We start from the raw sequence: 9,858 nt of genomic DNA, 5'->3' as shown, positions 1-9,858 counted from the left end.
TTTTTTGCCCTTCATACTTTTTGCCTTCAATCCACTTTTCATACAATAATAAATCATGTAGTTTAGATAGTAACCAAGTAACTCTCTCCTTGAATTTGTTTTACTGTGGTTTTCTACAGTCTAGCAAAATGCAAATAATATCACTTTTAAGATTCATAATTACCTAAGGAACAAAATAATTATGCTTAGTGTGGTTCATGTATTCAGTCAGGATTTGGGAGAAAATATCAAAAGATTTAAACAAAATATATGTAGACTAAAATGCAAAACAAAATATAAATCTATAAAATATTATTCCAATTTATTCTTATAATTCATGGGACATTGATTAAAAAATCATAATACGTTATAAAACTTTTCCAGGCACTGCCACTTTTTAATTTTCATAGTGAAAGCTCATTTCATTAAGACAAATTATATTCCTTCATTGAGCTCTGCCTTGAAAATTAGAATGTGTCCTCAGGTATGATTTTAACATAACCCCCTAACCTAATACTTGATTCCAGGATTTCTTGGCCTGCCTGCATCTGCTTTGCTTAATCCAATAAATAGAGCTATATTGAAGTGACTTTTAAAGTTTGTGTTGGTTTTAAAAGACTTCTTAAGATTTAAATTTTTAAAAAGAATTTTCAGTGAAAAAGGTAGTCTTGTGAGTGAAACATCAGTAAGGCTAGTTATCTAATTCTGAAGTTACAATATTCTGCATGCTGTATTTGGTTTTTATTGATAGCAATGATAATCACAATGCCGAATATTTTTGGAGCACTGACCTGGTGCTAAAGGATCTTGGTGGGTCATGTTTTGTGCTTTGGCTTGAACCCACTAACCTCCCTGAGGTTGATGGAATGGATTAGTGCTTATGTGTTGGGCGGCTAACCACAAAGTCAGAAATTTAGAGCTTCCCGTTGTTCTTGGGGAGAAAGATTCAGCTTTTTACTCCATAGCCAGTTAAAGTCTCAGAAACTCACAAGGGTAATTCTAACCTATCCTATAGGGTCTCTGTGAGTTAGGATAGACTCTATAGCCGTGAGACTTGAGTGAGTCTTGCTGAGGCAAAAAATTAGGTGTTCTATTTCCATAAAGATTCATAGCCTCTGATTTCTTCTTTGTTCCACAGGGTTGCTCTCAGTGGGGTTCAACTCAGTAATATTGTTCTGGCTTTTAGTTGTTTGTTTTTATTGGGAGCCTTGTGGTACTTCTCTCTGTACTTTATGTACATTAACATCTCATCATCAACATACTTTATAAGATACATAGTATAATTATCTATGTTTAATATATACCACCCACCTATCCGTTTATTGTACTGCTGTGTGCTGTGGTGATGGGGGAAGCCAAGCCATCAATATTTCAGATACTACCAGGATCATCCAGGCAGACAGGTTTCCGGGGAGCTTCCAGACTAGAACAGAATAGGGGGGGAAAACAAGACCTTCTACATTTGAAAGAAGGAAAAAAAGAATTGCAGGAATAGAATCAAAACTTTTGTTCCTTCATTTGTTAGTGTGCCACGACTCAAAATGAGGATCTGCAAGTAGCCTATAAAGTTGAAAAATGGAATGCGTGAAGTATGACTCTAAGAAAAATGGGAGCTGTCAGAATGAAATGGATCACATAGAGATTGATATCCTAGGTATTAGGCCTTAATAAACTGGTATTGGCCATTCTGAATTGAATAATCATGTGATCTCCAGTGCTGAGATTACCACAGTTAAGAGCAATGGTGCCACAATCATTGTCAAAAAGAACATTTTATGATCTATCCACTGTCAGTGTTAAAATAAGATCTGTATACCTATAAAGAAGATTAGTTAATAACATTACTATTGCAATTCACTCATTAACCACTAACAGAGTGATGAAGAAACTGAAGAATTCTACAAATTCTTTTCAGTCTAAAATTGATCAAGCATGCAATCCACTTATAATACTGGCCAACACATATCTTGGTGCCTCACATGTTTGGACATTTTTCTAGATATGTCTGACCTGCTGCGTGGCAGCAGTTTTACCTGATCAGCTCTAGTTTTTGAGCTGATCAGACATGTTTCAGACACCACTCTTGACTCTGCTTTCCCATGAAAAACAAAAAACAAACCTAGAATATTTTACTGTAAGGTTAACAAGACTGAGATTGAGGACGTGCATGCTGGATTTATTTAAAATAGTTTATATTGTAAGCTACTTAGGTCACATATAGTTCACATGATGTCCTTTGATCCAAAGATATATTTAAACAGTCCAAATTGCAAATTATAGGAACTCTGAATTTTCCCCAAGTATCATTTTTCACTTTTACTTGGAACTGAATAACAGGCAGTCAAAATTTGTTATCTTAAAAGGGGGCCAGAAATAAGGGTTACTGTGTGATAAATAAGAAGCCCTGGTGGATGGATTATGTGCTTGAAGGCTAATGAGAGGCCAGCGATCTGAGCCTGCCAGCTCCTCTGTAAGAGAAAGAAGAAATTGTCTGCTTCTCCAAAGATGTGTAGCCTCGGAAACCCACAGGGGAAATTCCACTCAGTCCTCTCGGTCACTATGAGTTATAATCAACTGATTGGTAGTGAGTTCGGTATAACAAATAGAAAATCAAATGCTCTCCCACTCAAACAAGTGCGTCAAATTTCAAACTCCTTTATTAAAATGGAATTGTTCCAGTCTTCTTATAAGATGGCACAACTGCCCGACATGGGCACGAAAACACTTAAAAGGAGAGTTCGAATTTTTCTTATAAAGCCTAGCGTCAACCTCACCTCTGAAACATTTCTCAAGGGTTATCCCCCAATGTCTACATATTGAAATGTGTTCTGAAATGTTCACTGCATAGTTTGAAGAAGAAAAATTAAGCTCTTCAAAATATTTATGAAACTTGCTATGGAGTCTTACATTTTGACATTCTAAGTTGCCCTCACACCTTCCATGTATGTGACTTTACAATTTCCTTTTAAATGTTCCACTCTTCTTAAGGTGTGTTCTAGCTGTGCGGTATCCAACTGTATAATTCCCATATGTACAGCACAGTCTCCCATGCCAAATGCAAACTCACCGCCAGCAAATCACTTCTAACTCATCGTGACTCCATGTGACTGAGCACACTGCCCTTGGATTTTCCAAGTCGTTAAATCTTTGAAAAGCTTCAAAGTGACTGGTGGTTTGAAATGATGATTTGACAGTTCATTGTGTATCCAATTAGCCGCTATGGGTGCCTATACAGCTTTCCTTGGAAGTACTTTAAAACAGAATTCTTTTCCAAATATTTTTTACTGTTTTTATCTTATCCAGTGGTTTAAACTTTCTCATTTAAAACTAGGAGAATAAATTAACAAATTAGTAAAACTTAATAGCTGAGTGGAACACCATATATAAGACACAGGAGCTGATGTGGTCTCTCCGATGCAATGTTCTGACTCAGTGCCCCCAGCTAATCCCTAAATATACCTAAAATCAAGACACCAAGAAAAAACAATTGGGCTATGTTCTGGTGACGAGAATGCAGAAGTGTAGAAACAAAGAAGGACCAGGAGTTGGAAAATACAGCCTTGGTGGTAGCAATTATGTTAAGTACTCCATAAATGAATCTTGAAAAATTAATGACTTGTTCATAAGTGAGGACTATACACATGGAACTCCTGAGTGGATTACACATTAATGAAATCAACTACTTCTGTGAAAAGAGACAATGGAGAAAATTAATGTCCTTAGTCAAAACCAGGTGTTGACTAGTTGAAATTGAAAAAGAATTAACCAAATTCACAAGAGCCAAAATATGACGATGAGTGTAGCTCATCTGAATGTAGATGACATCTTTAGTACAGATTTCTCATTGAATACTGAGGACGACAGACCAGGTGAAATGTTGGATGATATATTAGGTATAAGAAAAGGTATGTGTATAGATATAGGAACAGGTACATGTATAGATATCATGCAGATGTATCTATCAGAGAGGAATAAATAGCATATATATATATATATACATATATATATACACATATATATACACATATATATATACACATATAAACATCATCATGAAAGAAATAAAATATGACAATATATGTCAGAATAGACTCTAAAGCCCTCTATTGGACATAACCCAGTTAAAGAAAAAGAAATTAAGTAAAATAGTTGAATAAACAAATCAAACTCATTTCTTGTGTGTTGATACCAACTAATGGTCACCTATAGGACAGAGTAGAACTGCCCCTATGGGTTTCTGTAACTCTTTCTAGAAGTAGTCTCCCACAGAACTGTTGGTGGTTTTGAACTGTTAGCATCTCATTGTATAGCCCACTATATGCAAAGAGCTGAATAGAGCTGAATAGGATATTTCAAAGGCAGCATGAGAAGACAAAGTATAACAATCAATGTGTAAAAACCTGATGTTAAAAAACTAAAAAATTCAAAAACTAAAAGAGAAGAACACAACTGATATTTCTCATGATGAAAGAACTGATGAAAGCTGTCAAGCCTTGTGTTGAAATTCTGAAGGACTCTGTAGTCTAACTACGGAAGGAGGCAGGAAGGCTTACAAGACGATGGAAGGAATACACAGAACTATAGTACCAGAAAGAATAAGTTAACATTAAAACATTTCAATATGTAGCACGTGATCAAGAACCTATGATTTTGAAGGAAGAAGTTCAAGCTGCACTGGAATCATTAGTAACAAACAAGACCTCAGGAATTGCCAGGTGAAATGAATTATTTCCACAGATGGGTGCATAAAAGTGTATATCACTCTCTGTGGCAAGAAATTTAGAAGACAGCTAGCTACTAGGTCAACTGATTGGGAGAGATCCATATCTGGGCAAATTTCAGAGAAAAAAGGATGCAACATAATGCAGAAATTTCAAACAATGTTGTGTTATGCCAAGCTGATGAGAGAAACAAGTCCAACGACACTCATATATGTGTAAGAGAGAGCTTTGTATCAAGAAGTAGTTATTTATCAGGAAAACAAGTCCAGATCAAGTCCAGCAAGTCCAGATCAAGATAGTACTCCATAAGTCCCTCTTCAGACTCCTGCAGTCACACACATGGTGCAAAATGCAGGAAGATCACAGGCCAGTGGGTGCAAAGTCTTGTGGCTCCAGTGGTGGTGGACACATCTTCAGGGCTCCCACAGGGATCCAGCACATCTCCAAGTGTCCCAGTAGCAGGAAGGTGAATCGGAGGGGGAGGTGAATTATTTGCATGCTGAGCAAATCATCCAAGAAGCTGAAGTACATGAAGGAGAAGGATTGAAAGAAGACTCATTAACCTGCCAGACGCAGCTGACACAATTTTGCTTGCTGAAAAAGAAGAGGGCTTAAAGAATTTACTGATAAAAATCAAAACTATTCTATCAATTAAACTTCAGCATCATAAAGAAAGCACTAAACCTTACAACTAGAACAAAAAGCAACATCATGATAAGCAGAAAAGATTGAAGCTGTCAAGGATTTTATCTTCTTTGGATCTACCATCAATACCCATGAAAGAAGTGATCAAGAAATGGAAAATCTCCTGCAAAAGCCCTCTGTAACATGATGAAACATAAAGACGAGGTCATTGAAAGACTAAACTGCTCCGACACAACACGTGGTATTTTCACTCATCTCATGTGCATCTACAATCTGGGAAATGAGCGTGGAAGACTGTAGAAGACTTGGAGCCTTAAATTAGGCTGTTGGCAAATAATATTAAATTCATCATGGATTGTCAGAAGAACGAACAAATCTGTCTTGGAAAATGTGAAGCCAGAAAACACTCCTTACAACTAAGGATGGAGCTATTTCTTATTATGCACTTTGGACATGTTATCAGGAGCACTCAGCTGTGCCTAGTAAAGGAAAGGGTCATTGAAGAAGAGGAAGATCCACAGCGAGATAAATTTGCAGTGTTTGCAACAACAGGCACGAACAAGGAAATGATTGTGAGGGTAGTGCAAGAGTAGATATCATTTCATTCTGGTGTTCATTGAACTGACATGAGAACATCTAATAGCAAAAATAAAACCCTTTAGCTATGAGGAAACTGTTACAGAAATTCAAATTCAAAGCATCAGTTCTGAAGTGGATTGAACACTTTTGTTTTTTCCCCGAGTAGCACTGCTTTCAAGAATTTCTCATAACACTAATGCTTGAAATGGCTTTTGGGCCCAGACAGAAAAATCTCATTATCATGAGAGATAGGAGCATGAGAAATACTTATTCATATTGAAAATGTAATGAAAATAAGATCTCTTCCAGATAAATTTTTTAATATTAAATGTAGTGATTTAAAGAATTTCTAATGATTATAATTCTCTTTGCTATCATACTCTAGAAACTAGAATATTTCTTAGTTTTAAGAAAAATGTACACTCAAAGAATTATTATCTCCTAGGACATATCTGCACTGTGAATGATAAAGTAATCAAAAAGTAATTGAAGTTTGACTTTGAGGCAGAACATATAAGCAATGATTATACATACATATGATTATACATCATACAATTATTCATACATACAATTATACATACATATAATTGTACCGTGACTTTGAGGCAGAACTATACATATAAGCAATGATGCCAAATTGAGAACGCAGGACTAGTTCTCCTTGATTTAAATTAGATTCAGAAAATCTGATGTATGACAGAAGAAACAAAGGTTTCCCAAATATGCGCTTATCCTGTAATCTGTGAATACATTGAGTTAAAAATTCATGTGGTTGCTAGTTGGTGAAGACACAATTCCAACTGTGTACAACAGGACAAAATGCTGCCAGTCCTTCGCTCTCTCAACATTGGTGCTTTGTTTGAGCCCGTATTAGCATCTGTGTTACACTGTCTGCGGAGGGTCTTCTTCATTTTGTTGACCCTCTACTTTACCAAGCATGATGTCCTTTTCCAGAGACGTGTCCCTCCTGATAACATGTGCAGGTTACATGCAATGGAAGGAATTTCACCATCCTTATTTTTAAGAAACATTCTTGGTCTATTTTCTCCAAGAAATACTTTTTAATCTTCTGGCAATACATGATATATTTGTTAACATCATAATTGAAAGGCATTGATTCTTCTTTTGTCTTCCTTTGTCATTGTCCAGGGTTTAAATGCACATAAGGTGACTGAAAGTAACATGACTTGGATCAGGGCACCTTGGTCTTCAAAGACATATTTGCTTGTTATCACTTTACAGAGGTCCTCCGCAGCAGATGGACCCAACACAACACACTGTTCAACTTTTTGACTGCTCTTTCTTTAGATATTGATTGTGGATCCATGTAAAATGAAAATTTTGACTACTTCCACCTTTTTATCGTGAGGTTGCTTTTCGGTCCAGTTGTGAGGATCAATGTTTTATTTATGTTGAGGTGTAATCTATGCCGAAGACGCTAATCTTTGTTCTTCAAGAGTAAGTGCTCTGCTTTCTCATCACTGTCAGCAAGCAAGGTTATATCATCTGCATATAGTGGTTGCTAATGAAACTTCCTCCAATTCGAATGCTGTATTTTTCTCCATATAGTCTTCATTCTCAGGTCATTTCCTCCGCATCAGATTTAATCATTATGGTGGAAATATTCATCCTCAGATACATCTTTCCTGATTTTAAAGCATCCTCTTGTTCGGTTTTAATGACTGCCTCTTGATTATGTATAAGTTCTACATGAGCACAATTAAGTGTTAAGGGTTCCAGAATTCACCTTCTTTACAATGCTAGCTATAATATCTTATCATCCACGGAGTGGAATGCCTTTACATAGTCAATAAGGATAAGTGAATATGTCTCTGTTATCTTCTGTTTACAGCCAAGATTCATTGAATATCAATAATGATATCCCTTGTTTCAGCGTCTCTTCTGAATCTGCTTGAACTTCTGGTAGTTCCCTGTGTATGTACTGCTACATTTTGAAAAAATTACTTATATATGATATTAATGATATTGGAAGATAATTTCCCCACCCCATGAGCTTACCTTTCTTTTGAATGTCCATCTCCTCCAGTTATGCTCCAACTTTCTTGGCTTAGAGGAATGAGCACTCCAAGAACTGCATCCATTTGTTGAAATATCTCAATTGGTATTTTGTCACTTCTAAAACCTCGCCTTTTGGCAATCCCTTCAGTGCCACTTAAATTTTTTCCTTCACTATTGTGTTAGTCTGGGTAGACTAGAGAAACAAATCCATGGACACACATATGTGTATAAGAAAGAGGTTTATATACAAGAGCAATTGAACATGGAGAAAGCATCCCAACCCAGTCCAAATCAAGTCCATAAGTCAGATATTAGCCCATATGTCCGATATCAATCTATAAAGTCCTCTCCAGACTCACGAAACACATGCAATGACACTGAATGTAGAAGATCACAGGCCAGTGGGTAGAAAGTCCTTGGATCCAGTGGCATTGTAAGCATCTCAGCGCTGGCAGGGGTCTTTCTGTGCCTTCTCCAGCTTCCAAGGTCTGGTGGTGTCCATGTGGCTTGTCTTCTACAATGTCTCTCAGGGAGTCGCAGAGAGAGAAAGATGTCATCCATCTCCAAGGAGGAAGTACCAGATTTCCCAGAATTAGCAGGAGAAGGTCATGCCCACAGAAGTCTCACTGGCTATCTCCAGATTGACAGCCTAGACTCTACCCCTACACTCTTAATCCTTAAATTGACACCAGATTAGGTGACTACCACAACTATCATACATTCTTGATCATATTCCACCTCTTGAAATGTTTGAACAATAATGATTCCTTTTGGTACAGTGACTCTGTGAAATTTTTTATATTGTTTTTATGATTCTTCGGTCATTCCATATTTTGACCATAAATTCTTCATAGTGTATCTTAAGGCTTTTTGTTGTTATTGTTGTTCTGTCAGCATGAGAAATACCAAGCATGTTCTTCCCTTTTGGTTTTCTAACTCAACATCTTTGCACATTCATTATATACTTTATGTATTCTTCTCTTGCTCCTTTGAAGTGTTTTTCAACCAGTTCTGTTACTTTATCAGTTTTCCCATTTGTTTTGGCTACTCTTCATTCAAGAGTATGTTCCAGAATCTCTGCTGACATTCATTTTTCTCTTTCCTTTCTTCATGAATTATGTCCTTGATGTCATCCCAAAATTTTTTTGTTCTTTCATTAAGGTAAGATATGTCAAATATTTTCCACAGTTGACCCCTTACCTTATTCTCATGCAAATATGATATTCTAATTCTAGTGTAGTCAGTGTTATTGAGAACCTGGATTATCTGTAGACCAAAAATTGGACTGGAATATCGTATGAACATATGAAGTCTTATTTTAAAAGAAAAAATGAGATCTCTCTATCTATATCAAAATAAAAATAACAAAAATCCCATTGTCTTGCATCAATTCCAACTCATAGTGACCTTATAGGACAGAGTAGAACTATCCCATAAAGGTTTCCAATTTCAAGACTTTATAGAAGCAGACTCCCACATACTGCTCATATCTAAGAACAAACACACATCAAACGGATTGTGTTCTTAGGATGAATGAAGGGTTAATAAAACAAATGATATATTTGCCACACCAAAAATCTATATACAATGAAACATTTTTGTGCAGATTTGTTATGAAATGATCACTGGTCATTAAATAATAGTATGCATTTTTCTTCATAAAAATATTGCAATGAATAAAGAAAGAGAAATGGTGTTACAGATATTTTTAAATGAAGTAATTATTAAATCTAGGCTCCACGTATCAATGACTACTAACAGCACAAAAAGAGCAGAAATCAGATAAACAAGCGGCCATCTAGTACAGAAGCAACAAAGCCCACATAGAAGAAGCACACCAGCCTGTGTGATCATGAGGTGTCAATGGGATCGGGTGTCAGGCATCTGAGACCTAGAATAAAAACAAACACATGGC

General features: G+C 36.3%; 1 protein-coding gene across 3 annotated transcripts in view; it reads right to left on the bottom strand.

Moving 5' to 3' along the window:
- PIK3C2G (phosphatidylinositol-4-phosphate 3-kinase catalytic subunit type 2 gamma) overlaps positions 1–9,858 on the bottom strand; it is a 471,530-nt gene that overhangs the window by 427,076 nt on the left and 34,596 nt on the right. For 2 of the 3 annotated variants that reach the window (XM_045288490.1, XM_045288492.1), the window contains exon 1: positions 1,291–1,391. The exons of the other annotated variant lie outside the window; for it this stretch is intronic. The gene's annotated coding sequence lies outside the window, so the exon portion shown is untranslated. Of the gene's footprint in view, positions 1–1,290; positions 1,392–9,858 lie in introns of those variants that run through there. 3 annotated transcript variants of the gene reach the window in all.

Source organism: Echinops telfairi, unplaced genomic scaffold, assembly GCF_000313985.2.
Source record: "Echinops telfairi isolate 266 unplaced genomic scaffold, ASM31398v2 ScPeMD7_21;HRSCAF=78, whole genome shotgun sequence".
Lineage (NCBI taxonomy): Eukaryota > Metazoa > Chordata > Mammalia > Afrosoricida > Tenrecidae > Echinops > Echinops telfairi.
Note: the sequence above shows the minus strand (reverse complement) of the source record. Positions and strands in the feature narration are given on the sequence as shown.